Source organism: Triturus cristatus, chromosome 7 (assembly GCF_964204655.1).
Source record: "Triturus cristatus chromosome 7, aTriCri1.1, whole genome shotgun sequence".
Classification (NCBI taxonomy): Eukaryota; Metazoa; Chordata; class Amphibia; order Caudata; family Salamandridae; genus Triturus; species Triturus cristatus.
This window is the reverse complement of record NC_140590.1, coordinates 983976864-983999914: the sequence shown is the minus strand read 5'-3', so window position 1 is coordinate 983999914 and position 23051 is coordinate 983976864. Positions and strand designations below refer to the sequence as shown.

Genomic DNA, 23051 nt, shown 5'->3' with positions numbered 1-23051 from the left:
CGCGCTATTTCAGTCCGCCACTCACCTCTGCTCGCAACAGGGCCCTACTCCTCCGCTCGCATCCAGCTAATTAGCGGTGGAGGGCAGAGCAGTCAGGCTCAAAAGTTAGTGCCCTTATAGCCTTCCTCCATGGCTGCTATCTCGGCTGTTCACTGCCGTACCCGTGTGCCCCCTTAAGTCCTCCGGGCCGTTGTTGCCTAGGGCACTTCTCTCGGTCCTCAACAGGCGCAGACATCAGAGTCAGGAGCTCCTCCACATCTCTTGAAACCGTCGCCCCAATCTCTGTACACGGCAATCTTGTCGCGGTAGGGTCAGTGCTGGCTCAGCTAACTTGGTGGTCCGGCCCGCTCTGCTTCCAAGCACCCGCCGCTTACTTGTGGTTACTCGCTCCTTGCAGTGACAGTCAGGAGTGGCCTCGCCGAAAGATCGTCTCCGTAGTTCTAAGCCGCCATCTTGGTTGCGGCGGGCCAGCGCGCCGTCCAGGCAATTTCTGTAGTTACTCCCTCATAGTGGTTCTGAACATTACCATTGGCAGTTCGGGTGAGGCACCAAGTATTCTGCCGCTTATATTTCGGTATGGGGCTTCACTAGTAGTTTAGGATCATTGTTGTTGGGGGGAAGCCACGGACGGAGCGCCGAGGTCTGCTTCCCCTCACATCGGCGCCTAGCCACTCGCCCCATCTTGGTTCTACATGATATCTGCAGACATAGACTGTTTCTTGTTTTCTCTGATGCTTTTACATTTCTTGCATGGTTTATATAACCTGGTAATACCCACAGTGGTGATGCCCATTGTAGGAGAGTAGGGTCTGCTTTCTATGTTCACCCCCACTTTTTGCTTTTGCTTCACTGGTTTTCGACTTAGATGTGGCTGTGGGCCTGCTAATCAGACCCACAGCCCAGCTGTTCTCTCTCTAAATTCACACTATGTACATTAGGTACATAACCCAATTGGTAAGGATCACCTTCTAGGGCCCTGAACAGTGTACCTTAGGTACCCAGGGCATAGGTGTACCCTAGACCTACCAGGGGCTGCAGCATGTATTATGCCACCCCTGGCTAGCCTTCCATTATGACACAACTGGCTGATCACTCAGCTGGGGCAAGGTCGTGTAATCACCCCTTGCTTAGGTGTAGTATTCCTATACCTACCTTATATATAGACACATGGGTAACCTATCAGTCACTCCTATGGCAGGCCTTAACAATCCTGAAAGCAGCGTGCTTGGTAACATGTGAGATGGTGCTCTAGCATGAGCTGAGCCTGTCTGCAGCTTTCGGAACCATGTCCTTCTAGCTACCATATACTCTTAAAGTGCCTTATAATCCTCGCGGTTATGGTAACTATGGTTTGGCTTTATCAAAACATGTCGTGTAAGATGTCTAACACTTTGGAATACTACCCCCACCCCATTTCTGGCGGTGAGGATAGTATTCCTCCCTTCTAGAGGGAGAAGACATGTCGAAAACCTACTACCCGGTTAAAGTTAACCAGAGCCCCAGCATCACAAAATGGATGCTGCTGCCACAGACACAAGTCTGACCTCCTGCTGCTGGGAGTCCTTCCAGAGAGGGAGGCTTGGACAATAGGTTTCCTGCCTTGGGAGGTGCTAGCACCACCCTAGACAGGCCTTAGTGTATTGGGGCAGGGAGGGATGAATGAAACGAGACACTGCCTGGGGCACACAAGGTGTCCCATGCATAGTCCAGTTCAAACCGGTGCTGGGGCACTCCAGCCCCAGTCCTGGCGCGAAACTGAACAAAGGGAAGGGGGTGTAACCACCCCCCTCCCTGGTCCCACCCATAGTAGGGACCTAGCAGGTAACCCAGCCCCCCAGATTAGTATAAGAGTGGGAGCTGAGTCCCTAGGACTTTGGATTATCCTGATAACTGAAACTTGAACAGAAACTCTGGACCTTCGACATTCGACTACGGAAGAAGACTGAAGAATCTTCCTTCTGGCCAAGGAGTGGCCACCCTGTGCAAACAGGCACCATCAAGCGACCTGCCGTTTGCTTTGCCCGAAGTTCTACGAGGAACCGACTGCGGAGCCCGACCAGCGCCTTGACTTCCAGACTTCTCCGACCCTGATCCACATCCACAGCAAAGCTGAGATCCGTGGAGGCGACGAGAGACGTGGGACCGGCTACCTGGGAAAATTGGCTACTTGCTTCCAGCGCAGCTTCTGAGGCACCCTCGAAGTTGTGCTCTGGGAATTGAGAAGCCCCAACCCCGAGCACCATTTGCACCGAAGATCAGCCCTCCACACTCCACGAGTTCTGCGTGGGGCCCTTCTGCATTTTCCTGCTCGATGCGTCTGTCCGGTTGCTTGCCCGTTGGCTAGTGACCTCTGCGACGACAAACCTTTGACTTTCCACCGCTGGTTTGGCTCCTCCAGACTGGCTCTTGCTTCCCTGTGAAAGAGAAGCACCTCAGGCCTTCCTGGTCTGCAACAGAAGCGAATCCTTTATTCTGCGTGGGTTGCGCTTGCCAAGGCTTGTTGTGTCCCAACTCGACATCGACGCCGCCGACACCAAGAGCCCTCAAGGGACAGCTCGCCTCCTGGTTCTGGTGGTCCTCGACGCCTCCTGGTACCCGTGGCTGCTGCGACAAGCTTCGCCTCTTCACCTGCATCTTCCCGACCTCGCCTGGTTCCTTCCTGGTTCCTTCCCGGCTCCTGGCTGGTGACCTAGACTCTGTCCCCTCTGCTTGCAGGTATCCTTCTTCTTGATTCCATCCTTGGAATCCACCGGACACTCTTCACTGACTGCCTTTCAGCATCTTTTCTTCAGGCATCCATAGGTGTCGACGACGCAACCCGACGCAAGTTCACACCTATGCACCCGCAGCCCGTGGGCTAGGTAACTTGAGTACTCCGGTGCTCACAAGGGTATTGACTATCCTAGTGTCTAGTTTCCAAGGGCCTCATGTAGGTAGCATACCAGTTACCACTTCTAAAATACCGAACGATACCGAATCGGTATTTTAGAAGTGGTAACTCGTATGTAGGTAATGAGTCGGTATTTTTTACCGATTCGTTACAATTCGGTAATTACCGAATCGGTATTTACCGATTCGGTAATGAGGCATACCTTCCCATTGATGGGAAGGTATGCCTCATTACCGAATCGGTAAATACCGATTCGGTAATGGGGGGAACACATGAAAGGGTGGCAGGGTGTCACATTGACACCCTGTTGCACCCCTGATTCGGCCATGTGTGCACATGTGGCACACATACATGCCCTAAGGGCATGTATGTATGCCACATTGCACACTGCTACGCGCGTAAAAATGCTTAAACACATACATTAATTATTTACCACCAACTATAAGTTGGTGGTAAATACCGACTCTTAAACACACCCACACACTCCCCCTACATCTCGATTTTGGCTTCGGAATTTACCGAATCGGTAAAATTACCGATTCGGAAAAGTTACCGATTCGGTAACATTACCGATTCGGTATTATTACCGATTCGGTAATTTTACCGATTCGGTAAATTCCGAAGCCAAAACTTGTCCCCCTACATACCAATAGCCAAAATACCGGTCGGTAACGGTATAATTACCGAAAATCGGCCGTTACCGACCGGTATTTGGCTACCTACATGAGGCCCCAAGTCTCTAACTCCTAGTTCCTTCCGAAGTGTCCTAAAACTCTTGATTTCTAAATACTACTATTTCTATCGACTTTAACGCATTACGCGTGAGTGTTTCCACTCTGCACCTGAATCCCGTGGGCCTCCCACTGCCTAGCAACTGATAGGATAGTGTAGCCCCAGCAATTCCCTAGGCCTAGGCCTAACCTGTGTTTGTGACAGTGGTTCTTATACCACTTACTTAGTATATGGTTTGCGTGGCCCCTTGGGCCTAACTGTATTACTTACCTGTGTGACTTATGTATGCTTAAATAAGACTGTGTTGTACTTACCTCGAATCTCATAAAGAGTGCTGAGGGTATTTTGACTTGAATAAATACATTCTATTTTTATAATATATCTGTTGTGGTGTCCTTTCATTTGGTATTCAAGGGATTGCAAATGGTATAACAGCTGGCTTCACAAGCCATACAGAGTTTAGCCTAAGACTGCTCTTGTCCATGCTACCACTAGGATAGCTGGTCTATAAGGTTGACTTTACAACCAATCACCATAAGGGTTGTTTGGACTGATACAAGGTGTACACTAGAACTAGTGACATCATATATCAGGCCAACTTCTCACACCCATGTTTCCTGAAGTTTAATTATATCATGGAACGTTAAAACATTTTAAAAGTCGGTGTTTCCCATTTTTGGGTAGATTCTTGCCACATTCCAGGAGATAATTGGGACAAAGAATTCCACTATCTGAAAGAAACACGTTAGTTAGATTCCTCACCTTAGAATATCCCCAGGCGTCAGGCTGGATCCGGAAAGATTTTTGTAGCAATACCCCTTGCGCGTCGCTAGGCGTCGTCTGCGGCTCCGCGTCCGTCGTAGGCGTCGTGCGCCGGAATGACGTCGTCGGAGTACTTAGACGCCGCCTTCGCAAGCTGACGTCAGTTCTTCTTTTTTCCGCGCCAGTAAGCGCCGATCCGGGAAGAGCTTACCCCTAGTCATTTTTTGACTAACTTTTTCGACTCTTTTTGGTCTATCGACTCGACTCTGGTGCCGGTAGAATGCCTGGTTTCAAAGCCTGTGACGCCTGTCATCGCCTGATGTCGGTGACGGATCACCATCGCTGTGCCTTTATTGCCTGGGTTCCGACCATGACGCGGAATCGTGCCTCGATTGTCGGGCCTTGACATCGAAAGCTAGGCGGGAGCGGTCCCGTAAGCTTCTCGAGCTTCGGCACTCGGCTCCGCGCCGCTCTCGGTCCCGGTCCAGGAGGAGGTCCAAGGACCGATCGCGGAGCCGCAGCCATCGTCATCGCTCGTCGGGGTCTTCGGGTAAGTCGAAGCACTCCAAGAAGTCCAAGAGACGACGTCGCTCTTCGGACTCCCCTCGCCGGTCGCGCGACTCGGCCGAGGGTCAGGGTGGTCCCACCCCCGCGGCTCCGCCGGAGCCGCAGGAGCCGCGTCCGTCCCCATACCCGCCGGTCCCTGGGACTGACGCGACTCCGGCAGAAGTCAGTGCCTTCCTCTCGGCCATGAGGGGCCTGGCTCTGCCGTCGACGCCTGTAGGCGCGCCTTCGGGCCCCGCAGGTTCGACTGGGCGACCTCGCGTGCCAGGGGCTCCGGCCCCGGCGCCGTCGACGGCTCCGGCCCCGACGCCGCAGGTCCCCGAGGGATCCAGCCCTGGATCTCGGTCGGCGCCGGTCGACCTCACGACGCCTCCTCCGCCGGCGCCGGCGCCGACACCGGTTCCACCTCCGACGCCGTCCCTGGACGACGACGTTCCTCAGTTTAGCCCCGGTCCGGGGCCGGCGCGGCGCCGTCCGGCGCCGCTGCCGGCGCCGATTGGTGAACGCTTCATCTACTGCCCGGCTCCGATCGTTCTTCCTGTTTATCGGGAATCGGATGACGAGGGCGACTGGGAGGGGTCTGATGACCCTATGGCCGCTCAGGCCCAACTTTCTCAGGACTTGGCAGAGGAATTGGGGGATGCCAGCAGTCTGGATACCTCCACGGACGCTGGTTTCATCTCTCCTCCGACTGTGGCCTCGGAGGAGGGTGCAGCTTTCTCAGTGGTGCTACGCAAGGCGGCCGAAGCCCTAGGGCGCGAGTTGCTTGCTGTGGCTGGCCGTGAGGACTAACGTCCTCACAGAGGTCCTTCAACCGTCAGCAAGCTTCGCTGAGCCTCTGCTGCTGTTTAATGAGGCCCTCATTGACGTTCTGCAGGGCACTTGGTCCAAGCCCTCCACAGTCCCTCCTGTGGACCGGAATGTTGCCCGGCGCCACCGCCCTGCTCCGGGCGACCCCAGTTTCCTCTCCCAACACCCCACCCCCGAGAGTCTGGTTATCCAGGCCTCAACCTCGCAATCCTCCTTCCCGTCCGCTCCTCCGGATCGGGAATCCAAGAGGTTGGAACAGTTTGGCAAGAAACTGTTCTCGTCCCTGAGTTTGGGACTGCGGTCTTTAAATACCGCTTGCCTTTTGGACCGTTATTCCCACTCTCTGTGGGATACGGTGGAGGACGTGCTGCCCTTGTGCGCGGTGGAGGCCCGGACACGACTCACTCAAGCACTTGCTGACGGTCGAGATACAGCACGGCATGCCATACGGTGTGGACTTGACACCACGGACTCGCTGGGTCGGGCGATTTGCACCACGGTGGCGCTTGGGCGTCACGCCTGGCTGTGGTCCACGTCATTCTCGGGGGATGTCCAGAGTTCCCTCATGGACATGCCCTTTGATGGCACTCGCCTTTTTGGTGAGAAGGCGGACAGTGCGCTGGCTCGGTTCAAGGACTCCCGGGCCACGGCCAAGTCCTTGGGTCTTTCGGCCCGCAGCCGCAAACTTCCGCCTTTCGTCCCTTTCGTGGCCAAGGAAGGGGCGCTGTGAGAAGTTGGCCTGATATATGATGTCACTAGTTCTAGTGTACACCTTGTATCAGTCCAAACAACCCTTATGGTGATTGGTTGTAAAGTCAACCTTATAGACCAGCTAGCCTAGTGGTAGCATGGACAAGAGCAGTCTTAGGCTAAACTCTGTATGGCATGTGAAGCCAGCTGATATACCATTTGCAATCCCTTGAATACCAAATGAAAGGACACCACAACAGATATATTATACAAATAGAATGTATTTATTCTAGTCAAAATACCCTCAGCACTCTTTATGAGATTCGAGGTAAGTACAACACAGTCTTATTTAAGCATACATAAGTCACACAGGTAAGTAATACAGTTAGGCCCTAGGGGCCATGCAAACCATATACTAAGTAAGTGGTATAAGAACCACTGTCACAAACACAGGTTAGGCCTAGGCCTAGGGAATTGCTGGGGCTACACTATCCTATCAGTTGCTAGGCAGTGGGAGGCCCACGGAATTCAGGTGCAGAGTGGAAACACTCAGGCGTAATGCGTTAAAGTCGATAGAAATAGTAGTAATTAGAAATTAAGAGTTTTAGGACACTTTGGAAGGAACTAGGAGTTAGAGGCTTGGAAACTAGACACTAGGATAGTCAATACCCCTGTGAGCACCGGAGTACTCAAGTTACCTAGCCCACGGGCTGCGGGTGCATTGGTGTGAACTTGCGTCGGGTTTCGTCGTTGACTCCTATGGATGCCTGAAGAAAAGATGCTGACAGGCAGTCAGTGAAGAGTGTCCGGTGGATTCCAAGGATGGAATCAAGAAGGAGGATACCTGCAAGCAGAGGGGATAGAGTCTAGGTCACCAGCCAGGAGCTGGGAAGGAACCAGGCGATGTCGGGAAGATGCAGGTGAAGAGGTGAAGCTTGTCGCAGCAGCCACGGGTACCAGGAGGCGTCGAGGACGACCAGAACCAGGAGGCGAGCTGTCCCACGAGGGCTCTTGCTGTCGGCCGCGTCGATGTCGAGTTGGGACACAACAAGCCTTGGCAAGCGCAACCCACGCAGAATGAAGGATTCGCTTCTGTTGCAGACCAGGAAGGCCTGAGGTGCTTCTCTTTCACAGGGAAGCAAGGACCAGTCTGGAGGAGGCAAAGGTTTGTCGTCGCAGAGGTCACTAGCCAATGGGCAAGCAACCGGACAGACGCGTCGAGCAGGAAAATGCAGAAGGGCCCCACGCAAAACTCGTGGAGTGTGGAGGGCTGATCTTCGGTGCAGATGGTGCTCGGGGTTGGGGCTTCTCAATCCCCAGAGCACAACTTCGAGGATGCCTCAGAAGCTGCGCTGGAAGCAAGTAGCCAATTTTCCCAGGTAGCCGGTCCCACGTCTCTCGTCGCCTCCACGGATCTCAGCTTTGCTGTGGATGTGGATCAGGGTCGGAGAAGTCTGGAAGTCAAGGCGCTGGTCGGGCTCTGCAGTCGGTTCCTCGTAGAACGTTGAGCAAAGCAAACGGCAGGTCGCTTGATGGTGCCTGTTTGCACAGGGTGGCCACTCCTTGGCCACAAGGGAGATTCTTCAGTCTTCTTCCGTAGTCGAATGTCGAAGGTCCAGAGTTTCTGTTCAAGTTTCAGTTATCAGGATAATCCAAAGTCCTAGGGACTCAGCTCCCACTCTTATACTAATCTGGGGGGCTGGGTTACCTGCTAGGTCCCTCCTATGGGTGGGACCAGGGAGGGGGGTGGTTACACCCCCTTCCCTTTGTCCAGTTTCGCGCCAGGACTGGGGCTGGAGTGCCCCAGCACCGGTTTGAACTGGACTATGCATGGGACACCTTGTGTGCCCCAGGCAGTGTCTCGTTTCATTCATCCCTCCCTGCCCCAATACAATAAGGCCTGTCTAGGGTGGTGCTAGCACCTCCCAAGGCAGGAAACCTATTGTCCAAGCCTCCCTCGCTGGAAGGACTCCCAGCAGCAGGAGGTCAGACTCGTGTCTGTGGCAGCAGCATCCATTTTGTGATGCTGGGGCTCTGGTTAACTTTAACCGGGTAGTAGGTCTTCAACATGTCTTCTCCCTCTAGAAGGGAGGAATACTATCCTCATCGCCAGAAATGGTGTGGGGGTAGTATTCCAAAGTGTTAGACACCTTACACGACATGTTTCGATAAAGCCAAACCATAGTTACCATAACCGCGAAGATTATAAGGCACTTTAAGAGTATATGGTAGGTGATATCAGAGAACAGCTATAAGGACATGGTTCCGAAAGCTGCAGACAGGCTCAGCTCATGCTAGAGAACCATCTCACATGTTACCAAGCACTCTGCCTTCAGGATTGTTAAGGCCTGCCGTAGGAGTGACTGATAGGTTACCCATGTGTCTATATATAAGGTAGGTATAGGAATACTACACCTAAGCAAGGGGTGATTACACGACCTTGCCCCAGCTGAGTGATCAGCCAGTTGTTTCATAATGGAAGGCCAGCCAGGGGTGGCATAATACATGCTGCAGCCCCTGGTAGGCCTAGGGTACACCTATGCCCTGGGTACCTAAGGTACACTGTACAGGGCCCTAAAAGGTGATCCTTACCAATTGGGTAATGCACCTAAAGTACATAGTATGAATTTAGAGAGAGAACAGCTGGATTGTGGGTCTGATTAGCAGGCCCACAGCCACATCTAAGTCGAAAACCAGTGAAGCAAAAGCAGAAAGTGGGGGTGAACATAGAAAGCAGACCCTACTCTCCTACACAACCCCCCCCCCCCCCAACTTAGGGACATTAAACTAACCTTGACCAGTTGAGTCTTCATGTTCTAAGTGGAAATATCTGGAGAGTCCATCTGCATTGGCATGGTCAGTCCCAGGTCTATGTTCCACTGTGAAGTCCATCCCCTGTAGGGAAATGGACCACCTAAGAAGTTTGGGATTTTCACCCTTCATCTGATTTAGCCACAAGAGGGGCTTATGGTCTGTCTGAATCTTGAAGTGAGTGCCAACCAGGTATGGCTTCAGCTTCTTCAGGGCCCAAACCACAGCAAAGGCCTCCCTCTCAATAGCTGACCAACGTTTCTCTCTAGGGGTCAGCCTTCTACTAATAAAAGCAATGGGCTGGTCTTGACCATCTATATTCAGTTGTGAAAGAACAGCTCCCACACCCAACTCAGAAGCATCTGTCTGGACAATGAACTCTTTGGAGTAGTCTGGACTTTTCAGAATAGTTGCAGTGCACATGGCCTGCTTCAGGTCATCAAATGCCTTCTGACAGCTTACTGTCCACTGAACTTTCTTTGGCATCTTCTTAGAGGTCAAGTCATTAAGTGGTGTCACAATGGACCCATAGTTCTTAACAAACTTTCTGTAGTACCCAGTCAGGCCCAAGAAAGCTCTGACCTGAGTCTGGGTAATTGGAGGAGTCCAGTTCTTTATGGTCTTGATGTTGGTCTCCAGTGGTTGAACCTGACCCCCACCTACCAGGTGGCCCAGGTACACAACCTTGCTCTGCCCTATCTGGCACTTAGTGGCCTTGACAGTGAGGCCTGCCTTTTACAGGGCCTCTAAAACATTCCTCAGGTGGACCAGGTGATCCTCCCAGGTGGAGCTAAAGACAGCAATATAATCAAGATAAGCTGCACAGTAGTCATCCAGACCTGTAAGGACTTGATTCACCAACCTTTGGAAAGTGGCAGGTGCATTCTTCAAGCCAAAGGGCATTACCACAAATTGATAATGTCCTCCTGGGGTTGGGAAAGCAGTTTTGGCCTTTGCATCCTCAGCTAGTCTGATTTGCCAGTAGCCTGCTGTCAGGTCAAATGTACTCAAAAACTTGGCAGTTGCCAATCTGTCAATGAGCTCATCTGCCCTAGGTATTGGGTAGGCATCTGTCCTAGTGACAGCATTGAGACCTCTGTAATCCACGCAAAACCTCATCTCTCTCTTACCATCTTGGGTGTGAGGTTTTGGCACAAGAACTACAGGACTAGCCCAAGAGCTCTCTGAAGGTTCAATGACTCCCAGCTCCAACATCTTTTGTACCTCAATCTTTATGCAGTCCCTGACATGGTCAGGTTGCCTGTAGATTTTACTCTTCACAGGCAGACTGTCACTAGTGTCCACCTCATGGGTGCACCAGTTTGTCTGACTTGGGGTCAGAGAGAACATATGTATGTAGGCCTGTAGAACTTGTCTGCAGTCCTGTTGCTGATGGTCAGTGAGGCTGTCAGAAAAGACCACACCATCAACTGAACCATCATCAGGGTTCTGAGTCAGCAGGTCTGGGAGAGGGTCACTCTGTTCCTCCTGCCCCTCATCTGTAGCCATGAGTAAGCCCATGTCTGCCCTGTCAACATATGCCTTTAACCTGTTGACATGAAGCACCCTGTGGGGGCTTCTGGGAGTCCCAAGGTCCACCAAGTAGGTGACTTCTCCCTTTTGTTCAACAATAGTGTGGGGTCCAGACCATTTGTCCTGGAGTGCTGCTGGGGCCACTGGCTCCAACACCCACACTTTCTGCCCTGGCTGGTACACAGTCAGCACAGCCTTTTGGTCATGCCAAGCTTTTTGGAGTTCTTGGCTTACCTCAAGGTTTTTAGAAGCCTTCTTCATACTCGCTGCCATCCTGGAGCGGAGGCCAAGTACATAATCCACTATGTCCAGTTTGGGTTGTCTGAGAGGTCTCTCCCATCCTTCCCTTACTAGACACAGGGGTCACCTTACAGGATGCCCAAACAAAAGCTCAAAAGGGCTGTAGCCAACCCCCTTTTGTGGGACCTCTCTGTAAGCAAACAGAAGGCAGGGTAAAAGGATGTCCCATCTTCGCCTAAGCTTGTCTGGTAAACCTTTTATCATCCCTTTTAGGGTCTTGTTGAATCTTTCCACAAGCCCATTGCATTGTGGGTGATAGGGTGTAGTGAATTTGTAGTTAACACCACACTCCTTCCACATTGCAGTCAAATATCCTGACATGAAGTTGGCACCTCTGTCAGAGACAACCTCCTTTGGAAAACCCACTCTGGAGAATACTCCAAGTAGGGCTCTTGCCACAACAGGTGCTGTTGTGGTCCTTAGGGGTATAGCTTCTGGATACCTGGTGGCATGGTCCACTATCACCAGTATGAATTTGTGCCCAGATGCTGTTTGGGGGTCCATTGGTCCTACAATGTCTATCCCCACTCTCTCAAAGGGAACCCCCACCACAGGTAGTGGTATGAGGGGGGCCTTTGTGGTGCCACCTGATTTGCCACTGGCTTGGCAGGTGACACAGGAGCGACAAAACTCCTTGGTATCTTCTGACATGTGAGGCCAGTGAAAGTGAGGGACAAGTCTGTCCCAGGTCTTATTCTGGCCTAAGTGTCCTGCAAGGGGAATATCATGGGCCAAGGTAAGAAGGAAGCCTCTGAAACTCAATGGTATGACCAACCTCCTGGACGCACCAGGCTTGGGGTCTCTAGCCTCTGAGTACAGCAGCCCTTCATCCCAATACACTCTATGGGTACCTTGAGCATTCCCTGCAGCCTCAGCAGCAGCCTGCTGTCTGCGGGGTTCAAGAGAAGGACAGTCTAATTGTGCCTGCCTCAGGTCTGCCCTTGAAGGTCCCCCTGTCCCAAGAAACTCAACCTGGTCAGGTTCCAGTTCTTCAAGGACAGTTCCTTCAGGGCTCTCAGAATCAGCCTCCTGTGAGGGCTGACTCTCTACCTGAGACAGGGGGGAAGGCACAGCCTTAACCCTACTGCTCTTTCTCTTGGGTTGTGTCTGGTCCATTGTCCCAGGATCCAGCACTTGTTCAGTGTTGCACTTTTTGGCCTGTGACCTAGTCACAGCAAGGACATGTGCATCTATTCCCAGCATTTCTGCATGGGCCCTATACTCCACTTCAGCCCACACTGAAGTTTCAAGGTCATTTCCCATTAGACACTCTACAGGAAGATCTGAACTCACCACAACTTTCTTGAGGCCAGTTACCGCTCCCCAGGAGAAGTTAACAATTGCATTACTATGGGAGGTAGTGGCATTGCTAGCGTTGGTCACTAGGTAGTTCTCACCTAGCATGATCTGTCCAGGTTCCACAAAGGCAGGTGTCACCATTTTGACACTAGCACCTGTGTCCCTGTAGGCCTGAGCCATTCTCTGGTTGATCAAAGGAGTCTGTCTGTACTTGCCCAGGTTACTGGGACCCACAGTAGAGGACAAAGCTATGTCCCCATCACAGATCAGAACAGCCTGAGTGGGTATTCTGACTAGGCCAGAATCCACTTCAGTTCCCAGGGTTAACCCTATTACACCCTTTTGCTGGGAACCACCACTTACAGCTGGACTAGGGGGTACAGTTGCCTTAGGGGCAATGGTGGTTGGGGGCTTGTCCTTTTTGGTGCACTCACTAAACCAATGGGAATTGGACTTACAATAGTTACACCAAGGTTTCTTTTGGCCATCTTTCTTTTTATCCTTTTTGGGACCACCCTCCCCCTGAGCCTTTTGGGGGCCTGGTGAAGACTTCTGGTCTTTTGATTTCTGCTCATTACCCTTCTGGTCTGCCTTTTTCTGATCACCGCCCTGGTTCTGGTTTTTCTGCTTAACTCTAGTCCTGACCCACCTATCTGCCTTCTTTCCCAATTTCTGGGGAGAAGTTAGGTCAGAGTCAATCAAGTGTTGATGCAGCAGCTGGTTTTGACAGTTGTTAAGGATTTGTTCTCTCATAATCAAATTATACAATCCTGTATAGTCCTTAACCTTACTACCAAATAACCAGCCTTCCAAAGCCTTAGTGGCACAATCTACAAAGTCAGTCCAGTCCTGAGTCTGTGTCTTCTGGGTATCCCTGAACAACAACCTGTATTGTTCAGTGTTTAGGTCAAACCCATCAATCAGAGCACTCTTCAGTACAGTGTAATTGTCATCATCCTCATCACTAACTGTGAGGAGCTTGTCTCTACCTTTCTCAGAGAAGGTGAGCCACAAGATAGCTGCCCACTGACTTTGGGGTACCCGCTGTACTTTGCAAGCCCTCTCCAAAGCAGTTATCCATTTGTGGATGTCATCCCCACACTTGTAGGGAGGGACAATCTTGCTCAGGTTTCTATTATCATAGGCACTGTCTCTATCCTTAGGGATATTGCTGCCACCAGTGGGTCCTAGCCCACTTAACTTTTGCTCTCTGGCCAGAGCAAGTCTTTCTTTGGCAAGGGCAAGTTCTTCCCTTTCAAACCTCAGATTGACTTCCCTCCTTCTGGCCTGATGCTCTTTTCTCTGTGGAGAAGTCATTCCCCTGTGAGAAGAGGCATTGGAGCTATTAGAGACATGGGAGTGGATAGAGTCCCTTGAAGGGGATCTTCCTCTCCTGCTTCTCTGGTTAAGTCCACTTGAGGGTCTGAATGGGGGGACCCCAGTCAGACTCCCATGTAGGCTTAAGTTAGTCTGGCTAAGTCTCCTAACTTGGACCTGGCTGTCTACCTCATCTTCTGAAGTCCCTGCTGACTCTTGATCAGTATTGTGAGGGGAATCTTCTGCAGAGGGCAGACCCTCATTGGTACCTAAGGCACCATCCTGGGAGGCTCTCTGAGCATCATACTCTTCTAAGATCTCCACTAGATAAATGAGGGTAGGGTTTGAACCCTGTTTTAACTTTCTGGAGGTACACAATTGTCTCATCTCCTGAAAAGTTAGGGTATCATATCTAGAGGGTATCTTTCTAGGATATCCCCCTCCTGAGAGAAAATCAACTTGATCTCCTCTCAGAGACATGATCTAGTGAGGGTGTGGTGTGTGCACCTACCTACACTAGTTGTATCTACTAAATCCTCTCTAGTAGTTGTAGTCAGGGTGTGCTAGGCCCTTCAACCTACAACAACTAAGTTCAGTAGAACTTAAGTATTTATAAGCTATGTTATATGTACCTTACAAATATCTTTGTCATCTTTCACTTTGATATCTCAAGATTGCAATGGTATTACAACAGCAAGCTCAGATCCCAACCGCTGCTCACCAATGTGAGAAGTTGGCCTGATATATGATGTCACTAGTTCTAGTGTACACCTTGTATCAGTCCAAACAACCCTTAGGGTGATTGGTTGTAAAGTCAACCTTATAGACCAGCTATCCTAGTGGTAGCATGGACAAGAGCAGTCTTAGGCTAAACTCTGTATGGCATGTGAAGCCAGCTGATATACCATTTGCAATCCCTTGAATACCAAATGAAAGGACACCACAACAGATATATTATAAAAATAGAATGTATTTATTCTAGTCAAAATACCCTCAGCACTCTTTATGAGATTCGAGGTAAGTACAACACAGTCTTATTTAAGCATACATAAGTCACACAGGTAAGGCCTAGGGAATCGCTGGGGCTACACTATCCTATCAGTTGCTAGGCAGTGGGAGGCCCACGGAATTCAGGTGCAGAGTGGAAACACTCACGCGTAATGCGTTAAAGTCGATAGAAATAGTAGTATTTAGAAATTAAGAGTTTTAGGACACTTCGGAAGGAACTAGGAGTTAGAGGCTTGGAAACTAGACACTAGGATAGTCAATACCCTTGTGAGCACTGGAGTACTCAAGTTACCTAGCCCACGGGCTGCGGGTGCATAGGTGTGAACTTGCGTCGGGTTTCGTCGTTGACTCCTATGGATGCCTGAAGAAAAGATGCTGACAGGCAGTCAGTGAAGAGTGTCCGGTGGATTCCAAGGATGGTATCAAGAAGGAGGATACCTGCAAGCAGAGGGGATAGAGTCTAGGTCACCAGCCAGGAGCTGGGAAGGAACCAGGCGATGTCGGGAAGATGCAGGTGAAGAGGTGAAGCTTGTCGCAGCAGCCACGGGTACCAGGAGGCGTCGAGGACGACCAGAACCAGGACGCGAGCTGTCCCACGAGGGCTCTTGCTGTCGGCGGCTTCGATGTCGAGTTGGGACACAACAAGCCTTGGCAAGCGCAACCCACGCAGAATGAAGGATTCGCTTCTGTTGCAGACCAGGAAGGCCTGAGGTGCTTCTCTTTCACAGGGAAGCAAGGACCAGTCTGGAGGAGCCAAACCAGCGGTGGAAAGTCAAAGGTTCGTCGTCGCAGAGGTCACTAGCCAACGGGCAAGCAACCGGACAGACGCGTCGAGCTGGAAAATGCAGAAGGGCCCCACGCAGAACTCGTGGAGTGTGGAGGGCTGATCTTTGGTGCAGATGGTGCTCGGGGTTGGGGCTTCTCCATCCCCAGAGCACAACTTCGAGGATGCCTCAGGAAGCAAGTAGCCAATTTTCCCAGGTAGCCGGTCCCACGTCTCTCGTCGCCTCCATGGATCTCAGCTTTGCTGTGGATGTGGATCAGGGTCGGAGAAGTCTGGAAGTCAAGGCGCTGGTCGGGCTCTGCAGTCGGTTCCTCGTAGAACGTTGAGCAAAGCAAACGGCAGGTCGCTTGATGGTGCCTGTTTGCACAGGGTGGCCACTCCTTGGCCACAAGGGAGATTCTTCAGTCTTCTTCCGTAGTCGAATGTCGAAGGTCCAGAGTTTCTGTTCAAGTTTCAGTTATCAGGATAATCCAAAGTCCTAGGGACTCAGCTCACACTCTTATACTAATCTGGGGGGCTGGGTTACCTGCTAGGTCCCTCCTATGGGTGGGACCAGGAAGGGGGGTGGTTACACCCCCTTCTCTTTGTCCAGTTTCGCGCCTGGACTGGGGCTGGAGTGCCCCAGCACCGGTTTGAACTGGAATATGCATGGGACACCTTGTGTGCCCCAGGCAGTGTCTCGTTTCATTCATCCCTCCCTGCCCCAATACATCAAAGGCCTGTCTAGGGTGGTGCTAGCACCTCCCAAGGCAGGAAACCTAGTGTCCAAGCCTTCCTCGCTGGAAGGACTCCCAGCAGCAGGAGGCCAGACTCGTGTCTGTGGCAGCAGCATCCATTTTGTGATGCTGGGGCTCTGGTTAACTTTAACCAGGTAGTAGGTCTTCAACATGTCTTCTCCCTCTAGAAGGGAGGAATACTATCCTCATCGCCAGAAATGGTGTGGGGGTAGTATTCCAAAGTGTTAGACACCTTACACGACATGTTTCGATAAAGCCAAACCATAGTTACCATAACCGCGAGGATTATAAGGCACTTTGAGAGTATATGGTAGGCAATATCATAGAACAGCTATAAGGACATGGTTCCGAACGCTGCAGACAGGCTCAGCGCATGCTAGAGCACCATCTCACATGTTACCAAGCACTCTGCCTTCAGGATTGTTAAGGCCTGCCATAGGAGTGACTGATAGGTTACCCATGTGTCTATATATAAGGTAGGTATAGGAATACTACACCTAAGCAAGGGGTGATTACACAACCTTGCCCCAGCTGAGTGATCAGCCAGTTGTGTCATAATGGAAGGCCAGCCAGGGGTGGCATAATACATGCTGCAGCCCCTGGTAGGCCTAGGGTACACCTATGCCCTCTGTACCTAAGGTACACTGTACACGGCCCTAAAAGGTGATCCTTACCAATTGGGTTATGCACCTTAAGTACATAGTATGAATTTAGAGAGAGAACAGCTGGGCTGTGGGTCTGATTAGCAGGCCCACAGCCACATCTAAGTCGAAAACCAGTGAAGCAAAAGCAAAAAGTGGGGGTGAACATAGAAAGCAGACCCTACTCTCCTACAGGCACCTCCTCACGTCCGCCCAGCCACCGGCCGCAGAACCAACCTGCACGCGGACGTGGATTCCGCCGAGGCGGTACTGGAGGTCAACGTGCCGGTCAGTCCACATCCACCCCGGCAGCATCCGCCTCAAAGCCCTTCTAGTCCGAGCTTTCAGGCCCATTCAACGCCAGTGGGCGGTAGAGTTCGCCATCACCTGCTCCACTGGCGCTCCATCACGTCGGACAGGTGGGTGCTGCAAATCGTCCGAAGGGGCTACTCCCTCCCCTTCAAGACGACCCCTCCAGCCATGCCACCGCTGCACCACCGTATGTCGGGGGATAATTTGCATCTAATACGAGAGGAAGTTTCAGCCCTCTTGGCCAAAGAGGCCGTTCAGCGCGTTCCTGGTCCAGAAGTAGGTTGTGGTTGTTATTCCCACTACTTTCTGGTTCCCAAGAAGGGCAAAGGGGGCCTACGCCCAATCTTGGACCTCAGGAGCGTCAACGCCTTCCTCCGGAAGGACCGGTTCAAAATGCTCACTTTAGCTCAGGTTCTGGCTGCCCTAGACCCTGGAGACTGGATGGTAGCGTTGGACTTGCAGGACGCTTGTTTCCACATCCCCGTTCTGCCGGCCCACCGGCGTTACCTGCGGTTCACGGTGGGTCAGGAGCACTTTCAGTTCACCGTGCTCCCTCGGGTGTTCACGAAAGTGATGGCGGTGGTCGCAGCTCATCTGCGCAGATCAGGGGTTCCAGTCTTCCCCTAGCTCGACGACTGGCTGTTGAAGGCGGGCTCGCCCCAGCAAGTCGTCTCCCACCTCCAGACTACAGCCGACCTCCTGCACTCGCTGGGGTTCTCCATCAATGTGCCAAAGTCGCATCTGAGTCCCTCCCAGAAGCGCCTTTTCATTGGAGTGGTTCTCGATTCGGCGCAGTTCCCGGTCTATCTGCCGGAACAGCGGGTCCGGGACATTCAGGCTCTGATTTCCATCTTCCGGCCTCTGTCCTGGGTTTCGGTCAGGTTGGTGCTGCGGCTTCTGGGGCTGATGGCCTCCTGCATCCTGTTGGTACCTCACGCCAGGTGGCGGATGCGGGCTCTGCAGTGGGACCTGAAGTTTCAGTGGGCCCAGCATCGAGGCAACCTGTCCGACCATGTCCTGATCTCGGAGGGCACTGCGAACCAGCTGCAGTGGTGGCTCACGAATCGCGATTGGGTCAGCGGCAGATCCCTCTTGTGAGAAGTTGGCCTGATATATGATGTCACTAGTTCTGGTGTACACCTTGTATCAGTCCAAACAACCCTTATGGTGATTGGTTGTAAAGTCAACCTTATAGACCAGCTATCCTAGTGGTAGCATGGACAAGAGCAGTCTTAGGCTAACCTCTGTATGGCATGTGAAGCCAGCTGTTATACCATTTGCAATCCCTTGAATACCAAATGAAAGGACACCACAACAGATATATATACCCTCAGCACTCTTTATGAGATTCGAGGTAAGTACAACACAGTCTTATTTAAGAATACATAAGTCACACAGGTAAGTAATACAGTTAGGCCCTAGGGGCCACGCAAACCATATACTAAGTAAGTGGTATAAGAACCACTGTCACGAACACAGGTTAGGCCTAGGCCTAGGGACTCGCTGGGGCTACACTATACTACCAGTTACTAGGCAGTGGGAGGCCCACGGGATTCAGGTGCAGGGTGGAAACACTCACGCGTAATGCGTTAAAGTCGATAGAAATAGTAATGTTTAGAATTAAAGAGTTTTAGGACACTTCTGAGGGAGCTAGGAGTTAGAGACTTGGAAACTAGACCCTAGGATAGTCAATACCCTTGTGAGCACCGGAGTACTCAAGGTACCTAGCCCACGGGCTGCGGGTGCATAGGTGTGAACTTGCATCAAGATTCAGACAGACCATGAGCCCCTCTTGTGGCTAAATCAGATGAAGGGTGAAAATCCCAAACTTCTTAGGTGGTCCATTTCCCTACAGGGGATAGACTTCACAGTGGAACATAGACCTGGGACTGATATTGCCAATGCAGATGGACTCTCCAGATATTTCTACTTAGAACATGAAGACTCAACTGGTCAAGGCTAGTTTAATGTCCCTAAGTTTGGGGGGGTGGGTTGTGTAGGAGAGTAGGGTCTGCTTTCTATGGTCACCCCCACTTTTTGCTGGTTTTCGACTTAGATGTGGCTGTGGGCCTGCTAATCAGACCCACAGCCCAGCAGTTCTCTCTCTCTCTAAATTCATACTATGTACTTTAGGTACATAACCCAATTGGTAAGGATCACCCTCTAGGGCCCTGTACAGTGTACCTTAGGTACCCAGGGCATGGGTGTACTCTAGACCTACCAAGGGCTGCAGCATGTATTATGCCACCCCTGGCTGGCCTTCCATCATGACACAACTGGCTGATCACTCAGCTGGGGCAAGGTCGTGTAATCACCCCTTGCTTAGGTATAGTATCCCTATACCTGCCTTATATATAGACACATGGGTACCTTTCAGTCACTCCTATGGCAGTCCTTAACAATTCTGAAGGCAGAGTGCTTGGTAACATGTGAGATGGTGCCCTAGCATGAGATGAGCCTGTCTGCAGCTTTCGGACCCATGTCCTTATAGCTGTTCTATGATATCGCCTACCATATACTCTTAAAGTGCCTTTCAATCCTTGCGATTATGGTAACTATGGTTTGGCTTTATCAAAACATGTTGTGTAAGGTGTCTAACACTTTGGAATACTACCCCCACACCATTTCTGGCGATGAGGATAGTATTCCCCCCTTCTAGAGGGAGAAGACATGTTGAAGACCTACTACCCGGTTAAAGTTAACCAGAGCCCCAGCATCACAAAATGGATGCTGCTGCCACAGGCACGAGTCTGACCTCCTGCTGCTGGGAGACCTTCCAGCGAGGGAGGCTTGGACAATAGGTTTCCTGTCTTGGGAGGTGCTAGCACCACCCTATACAGGACTTAGTGTATTGGGGCAGGGACGGATGAAAGAAACGAGACACTGCCTGGGGCACACAAGGTGTCCCATGCATAGTCCGGTTCAAACCGGTGCTGGGGCACTCCAGCCCCAGTCCTGGCGTGAAACTGGACAAAGGGAAGGGGGTGTAACCACCCCCCTCCCTGGTCCCACCCATAGGAGGGACCTAGCAGGTAACCCAGCCCCCCAGATTAGTATAAGAGTGGGAGCTGAGTCCCTAGGACTTTGGATTATCCTGAAAACTGAAACTTGAACAGAAACTCTGGACATTCGACTACGGAAGAAGACTGAAGAATCTCCCTTGTGGCCAAGGAGTGGCCACCCTGTGCAAACAGGCACCATCAAGCGACCTGCCGTTTGCTTTGCCCAAGTTCTACGAGGAACCGACGGCAGAGCCCGACCAGCGCCTTGACTTCCAGACTTCTCCGACCCTGATCCACATCCACAGCAAAGCTGAGATCCGTGGAGGCGACGAGAGACGTGGGACCGGCTACCTGGGAAAATTGGCTACTTGCTTCCAGCGCAGCTTCTGAGGCATCCTCGAAGTTGTGCTCTGGGGATTGAGAAGCCCCAACACCGAGCACCATCTGCACCGAAGATCAACCCTCCACACTCCACGAGTTCTGCGTGGGGCCCTTCTGCATTTTCCTGCTCGACGCGTCTGTCCGGTTGCTTGCCCGTTGGCTAGTAGCCTTTGTGACGACGAACCCTTAACTTTCCACCACTGGTTTGGCTCCTCCAGACTGGCCCTTGCTTCCCTGTGAAAGAGAAGCACCTCAGGCCTTCCTGGTTTGCAACAGAAGCGAATCTTTCATCCTGCGTGGGTTGCGCTTGCCAAGGCTTGTTGGGTCCGAACTCGACATCGACGCCGCCAACAGCAAGAGCCCTCGTGGGACAGCTCACCTCCTGGTTCTGGTCGTCCTCGACGCCTCCTGGTACCCGTGGCTGCTGCGACAAGCTTCACCTCTTCACCTGCATCTTCACGACATCGCCTGGTTCCTTCCTGGTTCCTCCCCGGCTCCTGGCTGGTGACCTAGACTCTGTCCCCTCTGCTTGCAGGTACCCTCCTTCTTGATTCCAATCTTGGGATCCACCGGACACTCTTCACTGACTGCCTGTCAGCATCTTTTCTTCAGGCATCCATAGGAGTCGACGACGAAACCCAACGCAAGTTCACACCTATGCACCCGCAGCCCGTGGGCTAGGTAACTTGAGTACTCTGGTGCTCACAAGGGTATTGACTATCCTAGGGTCTTGTTTCCAAGTCTCTAACTCCTAGCTCCTTCCGAAGTGTCCTAAAACTCTTTATTTCTAAACATTACTATTTCTATCGACTTTAACGCATTACGCATGAGTGTTTCCACTCTGCACCTGAATCCCGTGGGCCTCCCACTGCCTAGTAACTGGTAGTATAGTGTAGCCCCAGCGATTCCCTAGGCCTAGGCCTAACCTGTGTTCGTGACAGTGGTTCTTATACCACTTACTTAGTATATGGTTTGCGTGGCCCCTAGGGCCTAATTGTATTACTTACCTGTGTGACTACCTCGAATCTCATAAAGAGTGCTGAGGGTATTTTGACTAGAATAAATACATTCTATTTTTATATATATCTGTTGTGGTGTCCTTTCCTTTGGTATTCAAGGGATTGCAAATGGTATAACAGCTGGCTTCACATGCCATACAGAGTTTAGCCTAAGACTGCTCTTCTCCATGCTACCACTAGGATAGCTGGTCTATAAGGTTGACTTTACAACCAATCACCATAAGGGTTGTTTGGACTGATACAAGGTGTACACTAGAACTAGTGACATAATATATCAGGCCAACTTCTCACATTGGTGAGCAGCGGTTGGGATCTGAGCTTGCTGTTGTAATACCATTGCAATCTTGAGATATCAAATTGAAAGATCACAAGGATATTTGTCAGGTACATATAACATAGCTTATAAATACTTACATTCTACTGAACTTAGTTGTAGGTTGAAGGGCCTAGCACACCCTGAGTACAACTACTAGAGAGGTTTTAGTAGATACAACTAGTGTAGGTAGGTGCACACACCACACCCTCACTAGATCATGTCTCTGAGAGGAGATCATGATGATTCTCTCTCAGGAGGGGGATATCCTAGAAAGATACCCTCTAGATATGATACCCTAACTTTTCAGGAGATGAGACAATTGTGTACCTCCAGAAAGTTAAAACAGGGTTCAAACCCTACCCTCATTTATCTAGTGGAGATCTTAGAAGAGTATGATGCTCAGAGAGCCTCCCAGGATGGTACCTTAGGTACCAATGAGGGTCTACCCTCTACAGAAGACTCCCCTCACAATACTGATCTAGATGAGTCAGCAGGGACTTCAGAGGATGAGGTAGACAGCCAGGTCCAAGTTAGGAGACTTAGCCAGGCTAACTTAAGCCTACATGGGAATCAGAATGGGGTCCCCCCCATTCAGACCCTCAAGTGGACTTAACCAGAGAAGCAGGAGAGGAAGATCCCCTTCCAGGGAATCTATCCACTCCCATGTCTCTAATAGCTCCAATGCCTCTTCTCACAGGGGAATGACTTCTCCACAGAGAAAAGAGCATCAGGCCAGAATGAGGGAAGTCAATCTGAGGATTGAAAGGGAAGAACTTGCCCTTACCAAAGAGAGACTTGCTCTGGCCAGAGAGCAAATGTTAAGTAGGTTAGGACCCACTGGTGGCAGCACTATCCCACAAGATAGAGACAGGTCCTATGACAATAGAAACCTGAGCCAGATTGTCCCTCCCTACAAGTGTGGGGATGACATCCACAAATGGATAACTGCTTTGGAGAGGGCTTGCAAAGTACAACAGGTACCCGAAAGTCAGTGGACAGCTATCTTGTGGCTCTCCTTCTCTGGGAAAGGTAGAGACAAGCTCCTCACAGTTAGTGATGAGGATGCTGACAATTACACTGTCCCGAAGAGTGCTCTGATTGATGGGTTTGGCCTAACCACTGAACAATACAGGTTGTTGTTCA

At 51.3% G+C, this 23051-nt stretch overlaps 1 long non-coding RNA gene across 1 annotated transcript in view; it reads right to left on the bottom strand.

The window, feature by feature from the left end:
* Positions 1-23051, bottom strand: part of LOC146810956 (uncharacterized) — a 304293-nt gene that overhangs the window by 230057 nt on the left and 51185 nt on the right. The window lies entirely within an intron of this gene.